The sequence below is a fragment of the Helianthus annuus genome, chromosome 6 (genome assembly GCF_002127325.2).
Source record: "Helianthus annuus cultivar XRQ/B chromosome 6, HanXRQr2.0-SUNRISE, whole genome shotgun sequence".
Lineage (NCBI taxonomy): Eukaryota > Viridiplantae > Streptophyta > Magnoliopsida > Asterales > Asteraceae > Helianthus > Helianthus annuus.
The window spans coordinates 122,923,553-122,946,298 of NC_035438.2; positions in this window are offsets into that span (position 1 = coordinate 122,923,553).

Here is a 22,746-nt window from a genome sequence, read left to right on the forward strand (position 1 = left end):
TACAAGTGCAATCATGGTTACCTGGATACAAGAGAAGGAGAAGGCTTCGATAAAAAGGGGTCTGCCGTCGTAATGTATGGATGGAGTGATGGTTGTTTAGGGTTTGCAAAGCTACATGTGTTCTTATACATTATTCACGTAAGCAAGTAATTGGGAAAAGGCTTGGACTGGTTGGGCTTAAAATCCATGGGTCGAATTAATGTGAGAGGGTATGTGAGAAGGGGCCCAAGTAGGTGGCTCGAGTTTGAGGTGCGGTTCATTTACACATAAATACAACACATCTAACAATTACGGTTCTAACTTTCATAACCAATAAATATGACCATGCATCCGATTATTAATATATACCGCACACAATTAAAGTCAGGTAATTATTTAAGCAAGTTCATTTTGTGCTCGCACGTCAAGCATCGAAGGAACTAGAGAAGTATTGGAAACACGGGTTGTCACATTATTCCCAACTTGAAAGAAATTTCGTCCCGAAATTTGGTACGCACTCATTGAGGAAGCTAAGGAAGCTAGGTAAGTTGTATTGTTTACTGGTTTTCCTGGGGTGTCACATCATCCCCCCGTTGATTTGGAATTTCGTCCCGAAATTCAGTAGTAGTAGCTTCAGCCTCAGTAGTGGTTGCATTGGTTTCGAATAACTGGAGGTACTTTTCTATCATCTGGTCTTCGCGTTCCCAGGTGTACTCTGGGCCACGACGGGAGTTCCAACGAACTCGAACAAGAGGGATTCTCTTGTGTTTGAGGACCTTCACATCCCGGTCCGTGATTTCAACAGGTTCCTCGACGAACTGCAACCGCTCGTCGATAGTGAGTTCTTTGAAAGGAATGATAAGAGTCTCATCTGATAGGCACTTCTTCAGATTCGACACGTGAAAGACATTGTGAACTGCACCGAGTTCAGCTGGTAGGTTCAATCTGTAGGCTACTGGGCCTATTCTTTCTATGATCTCGAATGGTCCGACATACCGCGGATTTAGTTTGCCCCGTTTGCCAAAACGTACCACACCCTTCCAGGGTGAGACTTAAGTATAACCCGGTCCCCGACCTGAAATTCCAATGGTTTCCTACGCTTATTCGCGTATGCTTTCTGACGGTCGCGTGCTGCCGCCATGCGTTGTCGTATTTGTGCAATCTTTTCTGCGGCGTCCACTACAATCTCTGGACCCGTAATCTGACTATCCCCCACCTCTGTCCAACAGAGAGGTGACCGGCATTTACGCCCGTACAATGCCTCGAATGGAGCGGCTTGTATGCTGGGGTGATAGCTGTTATTGTATGAGAACTCCACCAAAGGAAGGTGCTTTTCCCAGCCGTTGCCGAAATCAATAACACATGCCCGAAGCATGTCTTCAAGAGTTTGGATCGTTCGCTCAGACTGCCCATCCGTCTGAGGATGATACGCTGTGCACATGTCTAGCCGTGAGCCGAAAGATTTGTGCATTGCTAGCCATAGCTCTGACGTGAATCGTGCGTCCCGATCTGAAATGATGGAGGTGGGCACCCCGTGCCTCGAAACAACTTCTTTGAGATAAACGTCTGCGAGAGTGGAGAACTTATCCGTTTCCTTTATAGCCAGGAAATGTGCAGACTTGGTGAGTCGATCCACGATAACCCATATGGTATCATTCCCACGCTGGGATCTAGGTAAGCCTGTAACGAAATCCATAGAAATTTCTTCCCATTTCCACTGTGGTATCCTGGGTTGTTGAAGTAGGCCCGCTGGTTTTTGATACTCTACTTTGACCCTTGCACATGTCAAACACTTGCCGACGTAAGTAGCGATGTGGGCCTTCATACTAGGCCACCGGTATGTAGTTCTAAGATCGTGGTACATTTTATCCGAGCCTGGATGTACCGAGTAGCGAGACTTATGAGCTTCATCCATCACAAGTTCTCGTAAACCGCCGTATAGTGGGACCCAAATGCGTCCTGTTACATAGTAAGCGCCGTCTCCCTTCTGTTCTAATCATTGCCTTGAGCCGCGTAAGGCTTCAGCCTTTACGTTTTCTGGTATCAATGCTTCCACCTGAGCATCTCGTATTTGTGCAGGAAGATCGGACTGAATAGTGAGCTGTAAGGCTCGCACACGCCTAGGTAAAGTGTCTTTCCGACTGAGGGCGTCAGCCACAACATTGGCCTTGCCTGGATGGTACTTGATGGCGCATTCGTAATCATTGCGTAGCTCGACCCATCGTCGTTGACGCATGTTCAATTCCTTCTGCTTGAAGATATGCTCGAGACTCCTGTGATCGGTGTAAATAGTGCACTCGGTACCGTACAGGTAGTGTCGCCATATCTTGAGCGCAAAAACAACAGCTCCCAGCTCTAAATCGTGCGTCGTGTAGTTCCGCTCGTGAATCTTGAGTTGACGTGAAGCGTAAGCAATAACTTTATCCCGCTGCATCAATACACACCCAAGACCCTGTATCGACGCGTCACGATAAACCACAAAATCTTCCGTGCCCTCTGGCAGTGAGAGAATAGGTGTGCTGCAAAGCCTATCCTTTAGGTACTAAAAAGCGGTTTCCTGGGAATCTCCCCAACGGTAGGTGACACCCTTCTGTGTCAGTAGCGTAAGTGGCTGCGCGATCTTCGAGAAGTCTTTGATAAATCGTCTGTAGTAACCCGCCAAACCCAAGAATTGGTGTATTTCCGTTGGTGTACGAGGCGCAGGCCAATTTATGATCGAATCTACCATGGATGGATCAACATGAACCGCATCCTTGTTTACCACGTGGCCTAGAAAGTGGACTTCACGAAGCTAGAAGTCGCATTTTGAAAACTTGGCGTACAACTGCTCTGTTCGAAGGAGTTCCAAAATCAATCGTGAATGTTGCTCGTGTTCCTCCTGACTCTTGGAGTAGATCAGGATGTCGTCGATGAAGACAATGACGAACTTGTCTAGGTAGGGTTTGCACACCCTGTTCATAAGATCCATGAAAACTGCAGGCGCGTTCGTAAGCCCGAATGGCATGACAAGAAACTCGTAATGGCCGTAGTGAGTTCTGAATGCTGTCTGGAGACGTCCTCATCCCGGACTCTCAGCTGATGATAACCAGACCTTAGATCAACCTTGGAGTAGTAACTCGACCCTTGCAACTGGTCGAATAAGTCGTCAATGCGTGGAAGAGGATAACGGTTCTTCACTGTGACCTTGTTCAGTTCACGGTAATCAATTTCGCATCCTGAAGGTGCCATCCTTCTTTTTCACAGATAATTGGTATCCAAGAGTTCTTGTAGCTCCCCAATGCGAAGAGATAGGTCGGATGAATCCCTTATCCAAGACTTCTTGTAGCTGCGTAGATAGTTCTTCCGATTCTGGTGGAGCTAAGCGATACGGTGCTCGAGCCATGGGTGCTGCTCCTGGAGCGAGCTCGATTTGAAATTCAACCTGACGATGAGGCGGTAGACCAGGTAAATCTTTAGGAAACACCTGTGGAAAGTCGCGTACAACTGGATGGTCTTCCAACTTCTTTTCTTTCGCTGATGCGTCAGTAACGAGAGCCAAAATTGCGGTGTGGCCCTTCCGCAAACATTTCTGAGCCTTCAAGAAAGAGGCGATGCCAACCACAGCACCACTCTTGTGGCCTTGAACTTCGAGAGGTTCTTGACCAGAATGAGGAATGCGAACAATCTTTTCTTTGCATAGGGTTTCTGCTTGCTGTTGCTGCTGGCGATTCCGATTTGCAGGCCGTGGGCTCCTGAATCCTTAGCTCCATGGCCCATCTTGAGACACCTCTGGCAACGTCCCTTGTTGCACTAACCACCGTGGTGTCTGTTGCATTAGTTACACATTGGGTGAATTCCCCGATATCCACCCTGCCCCTGACCACCAGAAGTTGGCTGACTCGGCTCTGGTGATCACTATTCTTGCGCTGCTGCTGTGCTTGAGACTGAATGGTAGCTGAACCCTTGCTGGAATACCCATCCCATTTCCGCTTGTTGTCACTAGGAGTAGCGGAAGTAGCAGAAGTGATAGCGGTAGTAATAGTGTTGATACAACTAGGTAGCCTGTTCTGTTCCACTGCCTGATTTGTGAGGCGATGAGCAAGACGCTGAATGTCTTGGATATTGTCGAGGTTAGCCGATGTAGCATGGCTCTGAATCTCTGAGGCTAGACCCTTGAGGTACGATTCGATACGCTTGCTTGGAGGGTCCACCATGGTTGGACACAAGGTGGCCAGTTCGTTTGACCGTTTCGTATGAGCTTCAATTCCTGACCCCGTCATTTTCAAATGGTAAGGCTCCACTTCCAACTTGTGGATGTCATCACGCGTGCAGTATTCCCTTTTAATGCATTCTTTGAATTCGTTCCAGGGGGTGGCGTTAGCAGCTGCCAACCCTAGTATCTGTACTTGCGCGTTCCACCAGGTTAGCGCGATCCCTTCCAGTGGCGTACTTGACCCTGCGAGCCTCAGGGCATTCACTCATCTTGGATACTGACTCGAGCTTCCCAAACCAATGGAGTAGTCCCACTGCTCCTTCTGTGCCACTGAATGTGCTTGGACGACAGTCCATGAAGTTCTTGAATGTGCAGACAGGTTGCTATGCATTCTGACCCGTTGCGCGAGAAAGATAGGTCAAGGTTAAGCGCGAGAGTTGGGTCACGAGAGTAGGATCTAACATCCTAGGATAGGTCTGGAATAGCAGGTTATACCTCCTGCCTGTGCGGCTGCGAGCGCCGCAGCAACTTGTTCGTTAATGAGAGCCGTCAACTGGGCTTGAGTCATGTTAACACGTCCAGACATGATCGAACAGTAAAGGTAGCATAAGTATGAATGGTTCGCGAGTAGTGCGATGATAGAAAAGTGTAGGCACATAGGTGTTCTCAAGCAATAGCATATAGTGAGCAATGTAATCTAAGCATACCACGAGCAAAGTTCTATGTAATTCTAGCATGTAGGCAATAAACATAAACCTTATTACCTAGGATGTTGAGTCTTGCACGTGGAGCGAAGCGTCGTTGTGGATCGTTGAGAGCACTGTTCTGGTTATAGTCTGGTTTTAATAAAAACGTTTTCCCATATTAAAACCAAGTTCTCTATAACCAATGGCTCTGATACCAATCTGTCACACTCCCAAAATCCACACGCGGAGTACCACCGCTTGGAGGCGTGACATGACCAGGATCAAGCCATCAATCATATTGAACAAAGCATAATATAAATAAGATAGTTCGCAAAACCCAATTCAATACAATTGATGTTCTAAACCAAACATAGTATCAATAGCGGAAGCGTAATAATGAAAATCCAAAGTATGTAAATGTAAACCCAAAGTAATATTAAGTTTGATTGTTTAACGTTTTAACATGGCATCCACGATCCATGCTCCACAATGACCTGCTCCTTCGTAGTGCAAGCTCCATAAGTACCTAAGGTCCTGCAAGGCATGCAGCAGAGAGTCAACAACTAGTTGAGCGAGTTCACAGTTTAATAGTTCAGTAATAGTATAGTGTGAGTAGTAGTATGTTCGTTCGCTTATATCATGTATCATATTTCCATCGCGGCCTCCCAGGCAGGTACGCGAAGATGTTAGGGGATGTTTCTCCCAAGTATTCTAGACTAGGTTTATTTGTATCGCGGCCTCCCAGGCAGGTATGCGAAGATTAGTAAGTTCAGTTCGCGGCCTTCCTAAGGCAGGTGTGCGAAGACAGTCATAATATCGCGGCCAACCCTTGGCAGGTGTGCGAAGATCAGTTCAATAAGTGTTACTAGTCTAGTCGTATCTTATCGTTAGGTTCTATCAGCTGAGTATGTACAGTAATTCAACAAATCCCATTCCCACCCGGGAACCCCATGCCTTGGCTGTGTGAACTCACCTTGGTTTGCTCGGATTGTTAATTTACTTTACCAGTTCCCGGTTGGTCAACCAAATCCTACCATGGTTACCAAAGACAATTAGCTTATATGCGCGTAAATCATGGATGCACATTCACAACACAAGTATCGTACAGTAGTGCACATAATGTCATCTAATTATAACAAGGAAGTCACTCAACACACTGATCAATCATTTCCATATTCACTTATATAACATATTCTAGTAGGTTGTGTGTGTTGACCATCACCTCATAACATGTGGAAATCAATAGAGTTTCTTATCAGATTTCATCTCATGCACACGTATCATTACACCATTTAACAGGTTGGCATTTCACATAAGCGGGTCATGCATTTATTAGATTGCAACTTATGCAACTTATAGATTCATCACCTAATATTTCATAAACATTTAGACGTCCAGTTTTACATGTCACACACACATACAATCCAACTATCACATACCCAACGATACTACCCAACGATACTACCCATACACTAACAGCTCGTGCTAGGCTAGACTAGTGTGCCCTACTACATAATAAGTTCAAGTAAGAATATGATCTAAGTGGGCCGATTCAATAACCAATACCCTTATAAGGGCCGCCCAAACCCCACCAATCAAACATCACACACATGACCCCTCCCTTACAACCTACTCGAACCCTACACCAACAAACATGTTGCCAGCCGCCAAATTCACATGCCACATTCATATAACCAAGCTAATGGATCTGACACATTTGACTTTACCATGCAAATATGAATTTATACTAATATATCAAATGTAATAGTGTCAGTTACCTTAGTGTGGATAAATGACAATTTAATGAAGCCAAAGATAATGGCCGACAAGTCCCATGATGAATGGATTTCATTGGACCAAAGATATCATGCAACATATGCAATTATCAATTACTTTAACACATATTCAGTTCCAATCCTTTGCACACATTCACACACAAGGCTAGCTATACCTATGTATTGTTCTTTTAAGATGGCTGACAATGATTAATATCCATAATAGTTCTCCACATGCACCTGACAACACAAGTGTGATTGACCACTAGCAAGCATATCATTGGACCGATTTTTAGATGTAATTAATCGGTGCACATGCAAATACTTTTAAGAGTGAGTTGATGATATAAGAGTTGTGGAGATCAGTTGTTTTCCAACGCTACAAACACCCGCAACCCTTCCCTATTTCATTTGCAACGCATGACGAAACAATCTGTTTTGCCGAGCTCATCATGCGACGAAACACTGTGTTTCGTCAAGTCCATTTTCATCGTGGATAACATAACCTACAACCCTAACTGTTTCATCGTTTACCTTCTGTTACGCCCGATTACCAATTCATCCCAAAACAATCATTAGATTTCTACGTAATTATACACCTTATGACACCCTACTTTATTAACCGCATTCAAGTGCAACCACCAATATCAATCAGAGCATGAGTTCGTATCAATCATGTTGCTAACAGGTAACCCTAAATCTTAACACTAAGCAAGAACATATCAAATGCCACCTCATGTATCGATACTACCAAGTTACGTACACAAGAAACATATGGTCATCGAACAGTTAACTATACAAGTGCAATCATGGTTACCTGGATACAAGAGAAGGAGAAGGCTTCGATAAAAAGGGGTCTGCCGTCGTAATGTATGGATGGAGTGATGGTTGTTTAGGGTTTGCAAAGCTACATGTGTTCTTATACATTATTCACGTAAGAAAGTAATTGGGAAAAGGCTTGGACTGGTTGGGCTTAAAATCCATGGGTCGAATTAATGTGAGAGGGTATGTGAGAAGGGGCCCAAGTAGGTGGCTCGAGTTTGAGGTGCGGTTCATTTACACATAAATACAACACATCTAACAATTACGGTTCTAACTTTCATAACCAATAAATATGACCATGCATCCGATTATTAATATATACCGCACACAATTAAAGTCAGGTAATTATTTAAGCAAGTTCATTTTGTGCTCGCACGTCAAGCATCGAAGGAACTAGAGAAGTATTGGAAACACGGGTTGTCACAATGCTGTAGTGTAGTTTAAATTTTATAACCCAATGTTTCTTTGCTCTCTATTGTAACTCTGGCTCTGTAGCTTCTTGCTATGTGGTTGGTTTATGATTTTGGTTTAATATAGTTTCGTTTGCCTTTCAAAAAAAAAAATTTGTTTGTCCCTAAGTTTAGAGGTCCAATTACACGTTTACAAGTAGCATCACAATCCATGTGAAGTTGTCAGACCCACTAGATTTTAACGGCCCTATAGAAATGTTTTGAATAAATTGTTGTCGGCCACATTAGTGATAAGTTCAATCAATTTGAATAAAAATCATTAAATGATATCTGTCATATAACATGTGCTGATTGTTCAATGGCCCAATGAGATTTTGAAATGCATCTGTATTGCCGGCCACATTTAGAATAAAGGCCCAATGAAATTGAATTTTGTATTAAACATGTCGGCCCAATCATATTGTAAGTATTACCGGCCCAATCACATTTTTCTTCAACTCACAGTTGTCGGCTTAGTGTATTGTGCAGTCGTTCATTGTTGTGATCATTAATACTTGCGTGTGATAATTCAATAGGCTAAACGATCGGTAAAGATTTGTCTTTTAGTGTCATTGGTTAAAGTGCAAGCCGATCGAACAACATAATTTTTGTCGCGAAGCGTCAGCCGATCGGACAGCAACTCCAACTGATCGGACAACGTCACCACCCGATTCAAAAATCCCGACCGATCGGACAACACTTTTGTCGTGTTGTGTAGTGTCTTCAATCGGATAGCCTAACCATTCGGCCAGTCCAACCGATCGGCTAGCAAGTTACCAACCGATCGGCTAGCAAGTTCCCAACCGATCGGCTAGCAGCTTTGTCCAACCAATCGAACAGCTTTCCCGTCCGATCGAACAGCAACCTGTCCGATCGACCAGCATTCCGTTTGACCGATCAACCTCCCGTCAAATTTAGTTGTTTGATATTTTTAAACTAATCGTTTGTTTGATTGTTTGCTTGCAGGTGATTCAAGGATATAAAATCATGGAAAAAATTGTTCCTTTCAAAGACACCAGAACAGAAGAAGAAAAATTCATCAACAGAAAAATGAAAGCTCAAACCAGGTTGATCAGAATCTCTCGTACATTCAAAGAAGCTAAGCAAGCGATGAGATGGGATGCTGATAGAAAATGTTACCTTGATCCAAATGGAAACATTGCAGTTGATCCAGATTCCTTTATTGTTGATCTTTTCATCCAACAATTTGCTGAACAAGAAGAAGCAAATTAAAGATTGTGGTGGGGTGGAGAAATAGAAAAAGTAGAAACTGATAAAAAAGAAAAAGAGAAGAATGAAACTTCAAAATGTGAACTTGTATGCTCAAAATGCGAAAAATTCAAAGCAGACAATGTCAAACTCTTGAAGGATGTGGAGAGTTTGACATTGGAAAACAAAATTTTAAAACAAAAAGAAAAGGAATTTCAAAATAAGATAACATTTTCAGAAAATGAAAATTTGAAAATTGAAAAAGATTTTCAAAATAATAAAATTGAAAATAAAGATGTTTCTTGGATAAAATTAGAAAATAAAGTGTTAAAAGAAAAAGAAACAGATTTTCAAAATCAAATAAAAATGTTAGAAAATGAAAAATCAGTTTTTGAAGAGAAGAAAATTGAAAATGAAAAGGCAATAAATTCTCATCTTGAGAAAATTTCTCAACTTGAAAAAGAAGTTGAGAATACTAGAAATAAAATTGATGATTTTGAAAAGAAATTGAAAGGTTTTGTGACCACTTCAGCAAAGTTTGATCATTTATGTCCAAAACCAATCAATTCTGTTCCAATAAGTGACAATGTCACAAATTTTGACAAAGTAAAAATTGAAGATTGTGATGATAAAACTGATGATAAAAATGAGAAAAATGAGAAAAGAAAAATATTTTTAGATTTAAGAGAAAAATTTAAAGATACTATTTTACATTCTACTGAAATAGGTGAATGTTCAAAGCAAAAACCTGTTAAGAAGAATGTAGAACAAAAACAAAAACAAAAACAAAAAATTCAAAAATTTTTCAAAATAAAAATAAAAGGTCATCAGTTCAGTTATCCAATCATTATGAAAAACCACAAAAATTTAAAAATCAAAACTCACAAAAAGTTGTTAATCAGTGGTGCAGGTTTGACCACAGTGCTCAAATGCCAAATCAAGGATACAAGAAGAGACATGAGTACCACAAGGCAACTCAATGTTATGATCTAAGTGTGTGGTATGAAAATGATGTATGGTATGAAAGTGGTGAAAGGTATGATAACAGAGTATGTTACGCTTGTGGTGTTAGAGGACACATTTCTGTTAACTGCCAAAGTCAGAGATTTGAAACGAGAAGGTGCTGTGAATGCCAAATCAGAGGACATATTGTGAGAGATTGCCCAATGAGATCAAAGGGAAGATCGAGGGCTGAATCTCAGGAAAAGGTAAAGAACTCAGTCAAAATTGAAGAAAAGCCCAAAGAACAGAAAGTGAAATTATCACAAGGGTAGAAAGATAGATTGAGAAAGAAAGCAATAAAGTATCTAGAAAAGATTTTGTCTTCGGAGAAAAGAAAGAAAGAAAGAAAGTATCTTGAAAGAATTTTATCCTCGGATACAACTGGTAATCCGAGAAAAAGTTCTGATGAATTGCTTTCCTCAATTGAAAAGGCAAGCAAAACGAATTCATCAGATGCAAATCTAAGGACAAAGGGGTGATAAAGAAAGAAAAATTAACTAACCAAACCAACGATAAATCAAAGAAAGTTAATTTTTCAGAAAAAGCTTTTATCAAAGTGTTTAAGTATAACAAAGATTGTGAAAAATCATGCACGTCACGAGTTGACAAATTTGGAAAGCTTAAACATTGTAGTGAATGGGTTCCAATACAGAATGGCGATGAATTTGTTTCAGTGAAAACAAAAGAGCCATCTTCTGGCAAGGAATTTGTTTCTTCGGAAGCAAAGGAGCCATGTGTTGGCAATGAAACTGACTCGTCAAAGTCAGAGGAGCCAAAAATTGAGGTAAAAATTGTCAAACCCAAGACTGGTCAGGCTTGGGTGAATCTGTTCAAGTAAAATCCTGACTTGCCGGAACTCCCAGGTTGGTAAGTGTGGAGTAGGAATCAGCATCTTTCTTGAGAAATTCACAGGGTGGTAACTGTGATATTTCTAATTACAAAAGACTAATCAAGGACATTAAGTTGTAGTTGATTTCTCTTTCTGACAAGTGATTAAAGGAAAACAATGTGATGAAAGAACCCCGAATTTGTGAAAAGACAAACAAAACTAATTTTCCGGAAAACCATTTTGATTAAAACAAACATAAGTGTTTTGAAATCATAATGGGAAAATAGTTTGTTGTCAGGGGGAGTTCTGATTGTTTAAGCCAAATGAATGGCGAATTGAAGCGATTCGATATCAGTTTGTCATTTTTCAAGTACAATTTGTTTTCAAAATTTCCAAGAAAATCAAAATTGAAATATATTTTGATTTTAGGGGGAGAAAAATTTTAAAAATTAGAAAATTTGAAAAAGATAAAAACATTGAAAAAGCAAAAATGAGTTTTGTTAAGAAAAGAGGAAATGATAGTACATCAGTGGACTATCACAGCATGCTAAAGAAATGAAATGTTAAATGTGATAAACGGTTTCACTAATTGTCACGACCCCCGACCCACCCTGGACGGAATCGGGAGCCGTGAGCAGCCCAGTGGTACCGGTGATTATTTTTGAAAAACATTGCAGCGGAATTTTCATCAGGACCGTGAGTTAGGAAAAATATCAGAGTTTGGAAACACCGGATTTTAGTTAAATAGATGGAACAAAGGTAGCTTTTAATACGGGATAAACCCAAAAACAATATTTCTTAAGTTGACTTAATTTATAAAATAAGCCACATCTTGATGCCTTTCAGTGCCGTATCCATCTTTTACTCCAATCTACTATAATTACCTGAAAAGTGTTTTAAAAATATTTTTATCAGTAATAATTACTGGTGAATTCATTCCATTTTATGAAAACTATTGTTACACTTTACAACATCAAGATTTTTATATTTCTTTATATTTACCCAACTCAATTGGTATTTGTCACCTGGGGTAGTTCCGATTGTAACAATAATCATATTACTTTATTGGCTTACTTTCGTCCAATAGTGAATTTTATCAAGTAATTATATTGTACTATTATTCAATTTATCTGTCACTAGGCGATTCCTGTGACAGTGATTATATCACTGTTGATCATTCTTTCAACTAGTGATTCTAGTCATAACACTGTTGAACATTCTTTCAACTAGTGCTTTTGGTTATGTTAGTGTTGATCATTCTCTCAACTAGTAACTTTGGTCATATCACTGTTGATCATTCTTTCAACTAGCGATTCTATTCATGGCACTGTTGATCATTCTTTCAACTAGTGCTTTTGGTCATGTCACTGTTGATCATTCTTTCAACTAGTGACTCCGAACTTAGATGTGTCCGATGATATTTACTTTGTCAAATATATTACTTATGGCATAAAATCATTCAATCCATAAAATGACATATATCAATTTATGTCAAACTATTATTACTTATCAAATATAATATGTTAATTCTATCAATATTTGATATATTAACGTGATTAACAATATAATCCTCGTATGGTAGGATACCTTTATACTTGATTACTTTATTATAGTGTATACTTTTAGATGTATTTCAAACATAAATTTATTAACGATTTAATGTTAAACAACTATAGGTTGTAGATACTGGGGTATAATTCTTACCGTGATGGTGGTCATGCTTTTATTAGCTATCTTTCTGGCTAATTATTAACGAGGATCAAATAATATATAAAACTTCCTATACCAGCAATTATTCATAGAATATAAAAATTTAATTGCTGTAAGTATAACAGGTAACCCTTTATGATTTTGGAAAACATTTGTAAATATAATTATATCACAAAAAGGTGATAAAACATTTGAGAAAATAGAATGGACTCACAAACGGTGAGAAAAGAGAAATGAACTCACATTGCAGATTTTTACGGGCAAAGTTTAGTCTACAGATAAGCCTTGATATATTGCTGATTCAATTTGGGCAGAGTCTAGCCTACTGATTAACCTAATAACAATTCACACAAACGGGGTTGTAACTAATACAGCAGTTACGACAATTCACGAGATTAAACCCTCACAACGAATTAACAAGTGCAATACTTAACAATTCAACGGATTCACAACGAATAACAGAGCATAGTTCGAATTCGAACAGCACTCATATATTCAAGTCGAAATCACTATGAATAACAAAGTATAAGCTCAATTTGAGCAGCACCTGGACAATCGTTGGATAGTTACAATCGATCGGACGTTGAATCGTAATAGCGATCGAGTTATTACCCTGATTGCGGCAGCGTTTCGAGGTGTGTGTGTTTTGGTAGTAGAAGAAGTATAACTCGACGTCAATTTGGATTTTGAGCGTCGTTTTTGTGCCCAGAAGCAAGTCCCGAAGCCTGCTATTTATACACGAATTTGCTCCTGCTTACGGACCGTAAGCCTGAGCCCTTACGGTCCGTAAGGGACACTTATAATTCTTTGGCTTGCCCCCCACGGGACTAGCCCTGATGAGTCAACAGTTTTATTAAATTTAATTTTTATAATGATTTATAAGGATAATCGTCAACTAGGTTTTACCCCCCTTGAGTTTTAGGGGCCCTGATTCTGATTCCCATTGCTCTGAAACTTTCAGGGTTTGTGCAGAATTACTTGGGTGTCTTAATTGGGGTTTCCTATTGGATGAATAATATAATAAATAATAGTTTTGTCGAGGGTTGTTACATCCTCCCCACCTTAATAAAAATCTCATCCTCGAGATTTGGGTTATGATATTTCTGTTAGATTTATGTCATAATTTAGTCAACAAATGATACGGAAGTAAATATCAAATTTTGTGAATACAAGTTATACAATAAATAGGACTCAATGGGTCAGAGGAATTGGTTCAAGAAATTGATGTCAAATGGATGAGATGAAATGATATAATTTCCAATGTGATTTGATTGGCAACGGAGGAAGACTCGGAGTTAATAAGTTCAAAATAGAAGTACGAAAATGATTGTCAACTATCGAACCATAACCAGCGAAAAATCAATGTGTTGACATTGCAAGGATACACTGGAATGCAATAAAGTTTAGTGTATCATTGTCTTAATACACAATTGTATCAAGACTATTTTCAAAGGATGAGTCAAACGAATTACATACCTAGTTTTTGAATGGTTAGTATGATTAGGATTTAGCCCAAGCTACAAATTTATAACGACACCGCAAGGTGTCGAAATGATCGAAATAATTCAATAATTACGGTGACCGAACAATTTCACTGTGTAAATAATTGAAAGTTTAAATGAAGTGAATTTGGATATTTATTTCGAATAGGATTTTCAATAGATAATGAAAAGATCAAATAAAGTACTATAGAAATTTTCGATAAATTATGAAAGAAACGTTTAAGAAGTACACCGGAATATGATATGAATTTGTGTACTTTTATCTTAACACATAGTTGTATTAAGACTGATTAAGAATATGAACCAAAAATTAAAATTCGTACATTAGGAGTGAAATTGAAAATAGCTCAAGCTACAAATTATGACGCCACAAGGTGTCACCGTGATTGAAATAGTAGCGGTGAATGAAACGAGTTTCACCATGATGTAAATCAAATGAGGTAAATCCGAATGTTTCAAATAAATTATTTTGGATTGAAATTGAAATAATTGAAGAAAGTTTTTCGATCAAAGATGTTAAGGCAATAAAGATTACGAAGCGCTCGATAGATACACGGAAATATGAAATGAATTTGTGTATCATTATCTTAGCACACGATTGTGTTAAGATTGTTTTGATAGAATAAATCAAAGCGGATTCAACATAAATAAATAATTAAACCCGTATGTAAGAGGTGCAACAAGATTAGCACAAGCTTCAAATTTGTGAAAACGTCACCACAAGGTGATCGTGACCAAATAAATGATTCAATGAAAGTGAAGATCAACCAAGTCGGTTATGGGTTTGAATAGATGAAGTACTTGACAAAATTTATTTATTTAAAACTTCTACTTATATTAGGGTTAAATAATAACTTAACTTATATATCAGCGATTAAGTCTGGAATCGTTTCTGCTTCTTGCGTAGTAAGTACAAATGCTCGCGTGTTCTTAGCTCCATCTGTTGTTCTGGCCTTGTTGTTAAGTGTTTTGGTTAGTTTTGGGCAATATGGTTTGATGTGTCCTGTTTCTCCACAATTGTAACAGACGTTAGTTTTCCTTCTACACTCTTTCTCTATATGCCCGGTCATCTTGCATAAGTCACAGTAGAATGCTTTCCTAAAACGACATCTTCCTGAATGCTTTTTGTTACAGTTTCTGTAGATAGGTTGCTCCAATGACGGTTCAGTTTCTTTCTTCTTAAGTTCTTGGAAATTTTTCTGGGCTAATTCTTTCTTCTTGTTTTCTTCTCTTGTGCGGATTAGTCCATCTGTCAACATATTAGCTAGTTCAACTGCTTCTTCGATAGTCTGTGGTCTAGCGGCTTTAACTATGTCTCGGATTTCGCTAACTAATCCCCAAATATAACGAGAAATTAGTACGGGCTTTGGCGAAGCCAGAGTTGGTACCATTCTTGCATATTCGAAGAATGTTGTCGTATATTCACGACAATTCACATCTATCATTTTATGATTTAGGAACTTGTTAGTCATTCATTCCTTTTCATAAGGAGGACAAAATTTCCTTTCTACCATTTCCTTGAACTTTTCCCAGTTCATGGCATAAGCCATGTCACTTCCTTTTGCCTGAAGAATAGTATTCCACCATTCTAAGGCTTCTTCCTTAAAGAGGTTAGATGCATACATCACCTTATCTTCTTCAGCACATTTGCTGATCGTAAGAACAGCTTCCGTCTTTTCCAACCATCGTAGAGCAGACGTGGCACCTTCACTTCCTGCGAACTCAGTTGGTTTATAGGCTAGAAATTCTTTGTAGGTGCATCCGAGAGTCATCGCCTTCTTCTTCTTGGGAAATGGGATTTTGGTAATATCATTATTATCACTATTGACACTATGGTTAAAACTATCGTCACGGGTATGCTTGCTACTCATAGCTTTGGTGGGTTCTATGGGATTTTTAACAGCTTTAATTATTAAAGGTAAAGCATTGGCTATTCCTTGAGCTATTAGATTTTCTATAGCATTTTTATCCAAAGGATTTTCATTATTAGCATGAGCTTCTGGATTATGGGGTATTTCATTCGACATCTGAATTGCAAACATTTTCACTTATTAATATCAGAGAATAATTAAAGCAAAATAATACCTCCAGAATATATATATGTATAACATATATGTTAATTTGTATTAATTTCCTAACTTTATTGTTTAGGTATTAGAAGAACACCTAAATAGCTTAAACAAGTGGCTTAGCTTATACTAAGGCATCTCTTCTTATGTTCAACTTTGAATGTTATCAGATGTGCTACCAGTTAATAGCAATCTCCTAACTCTTTTAATTAAGTTTAAGTATTATTATCACAACACTTATTGGCTCGATCAGTAGCTCTGATACCACCTTCTGTCACGACCCCCGACCCACCCTGGACGGAATCGGGAGCCGTGAGCAGCCCAGTGGTACCGGTGATAACTTTTGAAAAACATTGCAGCGGAATTTTCATCAGGACCGTGAGTTAGGAAAAATATCAGAGTTTGGAAACACCGGATTTTAGTTAAATAGATGGAACAAAGGTAGCTTTTAATACGGGATAAACCCAAAAACAATATTTCTTAAGTTGACTTAATTTATTAAATAAGCCACATCTTGATGCCTTTCAGCACCGTATCCATCTTTTACTCCAATCTACTGTAATTACCTGAAAAGTGTTTTAAAAATATTTTTATCAGTAATAATTACTGGTGAATTCATTCCATTTTATGAAAACTATTGTTATACTTTACAGCATCAAGATTTTTATATTTCTTTATATTTACCCAACTCAATTGGTACTTGTCACCTGGGGTAGTTCCGATTGTAACAATAATCATATTACTTTATTGGCTTACTTTCATCCAATAGTGAATTTTATCAAGTAATTATATTGTACTATTATTCAATTTATCTGTCACTAGGCGATTCCTGTGACAGTGATTATATCACTGTTGATCATTCTTTCAACTAGTGATTCTAGTCATAACACTGTTGAACATTCTTTCAACTAGTGCTTTTGGTTATGTTAGTGTTGATCATTCTCTCAACTAGTAACTCTGGTCATATCACTGTTGATCATTCTTTCAACTAGCGATTCTATTCATGGCACTGTTGATCATTCTTTCAACTAGTGCTTTTGGTCATGTCACTATTGATCATTCTTTCAACTAGTGACTCCGAACTTAGCTGTGTCTGATGATATTTACTTTGTCAAATATATTACTTATGGCATAAAATCATTCAATCCATAAAATGACATATATCAATTTATGTCAAACTATTATTACTTATCAAATATAATATGTTAATTCTATCAATATTTGATATATTAACGTGATTAACAATATAATCCTCGTATGGGAGAATACCTTTATACTTGATTACTTTATTATAGTGTATACTTTTAGATGTATTTCAAACATAAATTTATTAACGATTTAATGTTAAAACAGTTATAGGTTGTAGATACTGGGGTATAATTCTTACGGTGATGGTGGTCATGCTTTTATTAGCTATCTTTCTGGCTAATTATTAACGAGGATCAAATAATATATAAAACTTCCTATACCAGCAATTATTCATAGAATATAAAAATTTAATTGCTGTAAGTATAACAGGTAACACTTTATGATTTTGGAAAACATTTGTAAATACAACTATATCACAAAAAGGTGATAAAACATTTGAGAAAAGAGAATGGACTCACAAACGGTGAGAAAAGAGAAATGAACTCACATTGCAGATTTTTACGGGCAAAGTTTAGTCTACAGATAAGCCTTGATATATTGCTGATTCAATTTGGGCAGAGTCTAGCCTACTGATTAACCTAATAACAATTCACACAAACGGGGTTGTAACTAATACAGCAGTTACGACAATTCACGAGATTAAACCCTCACAACGAATTAACAAGTGCAATACTTAACAATTCAACGGATTCACAACGAATAACAGAGCATAGTCCGAATTCGGACAGCACTCATATATTCAAGTCGAAATCACTATGAATAACAAAGTATAAGCTCAATTTGAGCAGCACCCGGACAATCGTTGGATAGTTACAATCGATCGGACGTTGAATCATAATAGCGATCGAGTTATTACCCTGATTGCGGCAGCGTTTCGAGGTGTGTGTGTTTTGGTAGTAGAAGAAGTATAACTCGACGTCAATTTGGATTTTGAGCATCGTTTTTGTGCCCAGAAGCAAGTCCCGAAGCCTGCTATTTATACACGAATTTGCTCCTGCTTACGGACCGTAAGCCTGAGCCCTTACGGTCCGTAAGGGACACCTATAATTCTTTGGCTTGCCCCCCACGGGACTAGCCCTGATGAGTCAACAGTTTTATTAAATTTGATTTTTATAATGATTTATAAGGATAATCGTCAACTAGGTTTTACCCCCCTTGAGTTTTAGGGGCCCTGATTCTGATTCCGATTGCTCTGAAACTTTCAGGGTTTGTGCAGAATTACTTGGGTGTCTTAATTGGGGTTTCCTGTTGGATGAAATAATATAATAAATAATAGTTTTGACGAGGGTTGTTACACTAATGATGTGACGATAGGCTCAGCTAGACTAGTAGATTTGCGATAACGATACAAACTTAAATGAAAAAGCCTAGTTCTAGTGGGAAACATGGTTGAAAGCATAGTACTTAGTTTTGTCCTTCGTGATTGTGTACCTACTCAGTAATCGCTGAATGCTAAAAGAGCATAAAAACCAGTTTGTTTGTGAACTTTCACAACTTGCTGAAAAAGTCGCTGTGATTGTGCATTTTATTTTGCAAAGATTTAAACTTGTTTTATTTTTTTATTTTGTTTAAGCATTGGACATCCTCTGCGTATACATGAGTATCGAACTGGATGTTATTGCCTAAACGTTCTGCTTTATTTTCTTTGGTTTTTCGTTTAAGCTTTGGATCACCTCTGCGTATACGGAAGTATCGACCTGGTGGTTAAAGCCTAAACAATTTCAACTTGTTTTTATTTTCTTATTTTGTTTAAACATTGGACTTTCTCTGCGTATACGGAAGTATCGACCTGATTGTTAATGTTTAAACGTTCTGCTTTGTTTTCGCACATATCACAGTTGATGAAAGTTTAAAGGCATTACTTGAGTTAGTGTATTGCATGATGAGGGGATATGCTGAGATCGTGGGGTCCATAGAACTTAGTGCACAATTAATATACCTTAAACATATCGGTAAGCATTTCGAAAGCTTTTAGATTGAGCTTAAGAGGACAACTATATCGTCAATCAACGTGAATCGTTTAGAACTTAAAATGATTAAAGCTTAACGGTGCTAGTGGTTTGTCTCAAAAACTGATATGATCCTCTTACACAAACTCACAAAAATATTGTCTGTATATATTTCTTTACTGCATTTCTCTAAAAACAAAAATCCAAAAAGATTTTCGGAGTGTTTTAGCATAAAATTTTGAAAATTCAAAAAGATTTTCGACAACTGATGATTGGAGAGCTGATTTTCAACATTCTAATGCTAAACATGATGATTTACTGTGAGGGATTTGGATTCTTAATTGTTAAAATCAGATTAGAGAGCTATGTTCCAATCTTGGTCGCATAAATCGTAAAATCTTTGAAGTTTGTTGATAGGGGAAGTTGAAATGTTTTAAAAGTGCCAGGTTACGGTTCCTGGATAACTAAAATGCTTTCACTGTAAAAATATTTTAGAAAGCCAGGTCATCAATCCTGGAGGTTCAAAATGTTTTACTTATGAATGTATAAGATTTGCAGATGGTATTCTAGACTACGATCCCGATAGCCGAGTTTAAGGGGGAGTCTGAAGACAAGCTCAACGCAACGGAGAGCGTGCATTAGAGGAGCCAGGAAACTATCCTGAAGGAGCTTGTATCCGGAAAGCCAGGTGTCGATCCCAAAAGCATGGAAGCTTGACGAAAGGGGGAGCCTGAAGGAAGAGTCTATCGAGAGGGAGAAGTTAAAGCAGAAGACAGATCCACGGGGATTCTGTTCGAGCAAGAGGGAGTCTACGTTGATGAAAACGTGTTAAAGCGTCAAGAAGACTTAGAGAGAAAGAGAAAGACAAGATGCTACGAGTTTGTCTACGGATTGACTGCGGCAATATCTAAGGGGGAGTCTGTTAGTGCAGTAATGTCTATCGCCTCCGTCAATGCTAACCGTAGCTGAAACTGAAGTAAACAAGCATTATATTGTAATATCTTGTTAGTAAAGGCAAGGTGGCATAATTTTAAGTAAGGAGAGTCTCCTTATATCCTTTTCCTATAAATAGGAGCCTTAGGGTTTCATTTAGAGACTTTTGGCCACATTAGAGACTTGGAGAGATTTGGGGCTAGAGAGAGAAGCTAGAGAGAGAAAGTAGCAAATCGTGATTCTCGGAGCTTGTATCTGTCAAACTGATCAATAAGAATCACGTTAAATTATACGATCTTGTGTTCGATCACGCACGTTTACGGATTCCGCACGTCGAACGTGTCGTTACGCAATCGTTTCGGAGTGAAAACCAGGACCTACAGCCAGACCGACGGTAGTAGCGGCTAAGTTTGACATAAAATCTAGTATAATAAATATGGTACAAAATTCGGTGCAGTTCGATGGACGAGAGCACGAGGATCCCGGTCGACACATTGCTGCATTTCTCGAGGTGTGTTCAACTTTTAAGATACGGGACGTTTCGGACGACGCGATTCGGTTGCGAGCGTGGCAGAGCTAGATCATGGCTTATGTCACTTCCCACAGGGTCCATCAGGACCTGGGATGAGATGGTAGAGTTATTTATGTGAAAGTATTTCCCACCCAAGAAGACGACTAAGTTGAGGAACCAGATCGTGATGTTTCGACAGGATGAAGGAGAGTCTTTACATGCAGCCTGGGAGGCGATTCTGGGTGTGAGCAGTGTGTAGTATTGCACGAGCCAGGTGCGTGTGCCCAGGGAGTTGTGTATGAAGGCCATGAGGAGGTAGACTTTGTCAGTAATCAAGCGAGGCTACAAATAATCCCTATAGCAACACGTATAACCTAGGATGGAGAAATCACCCGAACTTTGGGTGGAGAGCAAATACGGGTAACCAAAACCCGCTCGGATTTGCTTAGCGAGCTCCAGCATCGCCACAGGCTCAAGGCCAGTCATACCATCCTTACAATCAATCCTTTCAGCCACGTCCTTATTCTTATCAAAATCAGGGTGCCGGGAGTAGTTCCCAGCAACATGCCCCTCAAGCAAATTTCAAGCTGGAAGAGATGATGGCACAATTGGAACGTTGCAAAGTTAGGAAGAAAGCTTAGGATTTACCTGGATAATGATATAAATTCCGAGCTTTTCACGGAACAATACACCTTTGAAATCGAGGAACAACGGTCCGAGTTTTGGGTAAGGGTAGCTAACGGCCCAGGGTATGTGCCTAGGACGGCGAAGGCATCATGGCTGGGAGACCCCCTGCTTTGGGTCCTCCATCATATCATCAGTCACATGATAGCGGGTCGCATGGACAGTTCAGGGAACTGTCCCACACCAGACGCCATTTACTTGTATGCGCTCGTAGACGGGGTTAACATTAACCTCGCAGAGCGTTTGGCGGAGTTCTTCGTGCACAGCTCTGGTAGGACACCCAGCAGCCAGATTCACGGGGGTGAATATGTCACCCAACTCGCCTACACACTGGGTATCATGACTGATGAGGTTGTAGCCGGTCTGATGTTGGTACTTCATGGAGTTGCTGTGGACATCTGCTCGTTGAAAGCTATGGGTTTGGTCGCTGAAACCGACAACGACCCGAGGTTGAAAGGCTTGAACAACAAGATCTGGGACCCATTGCCACCGATTCCAGCTGGCGAGGAGGCAAAGGATGTGGAGATGCATGAGCATGAGGATGAGCATGAGCAGCCGCCGCAACACCAGCATCAGCACCATCAGCACCAGCACCATCAGCAGCACCAGGATTGGCCACCAAGCATCCCGTCATATCCTGAGTTTTACAGTCAGTTTCAACAAATGTAAGTAAAGCAGGATTTACTAAGACATGAGGTGCACACGGGATTTTCTTACATTTCAGTGGTCTTCACAATGCTTTCCCCAACTACTTAAGTGACCCCCGTAGTTCCCATCTGGGAACCCAAGTGACCAAGGTGGGGCGGGCCCATCGGGCGCCCGCAATGATGATGACGATGAGTAGTTGAGGAGCTTGTAACTTGGTGCTTTTGTTGGTCTTTTAGTAGTTTGTTTATGGGGTGTTCATTTTGGTTATTATTGTAAACACCCTCAGATATGTGTTTTGTTTTCAGACATTGTCTTTTATTTCTTCAGTTTATGTATGGATGTTTATTATTATTATTATCTAGTATATGTTTTATGTTGCGACCAGATATTGCCTCGTTTTGTGTTTTGCGTGGTGACGTCTATGCAGGTATTTGAAGCACATTTTGGGTCGGAGAGAGGAAACCGAACTTGCAGAGGATCATCGTTCCATCTTCAGTCATCTTCAGGGGAGTGTTTTTCTCCTTTTTCTCTATATTTTGGGTTTCGCATTGGGGACAATGCGAAGTCCAAGTGTGGGGAGGGGGTTTAACATTGTGACCTTGTTTGTCCTAAAAAAACAGAATAAAGTGTTTAAATAAACCGGTTAGT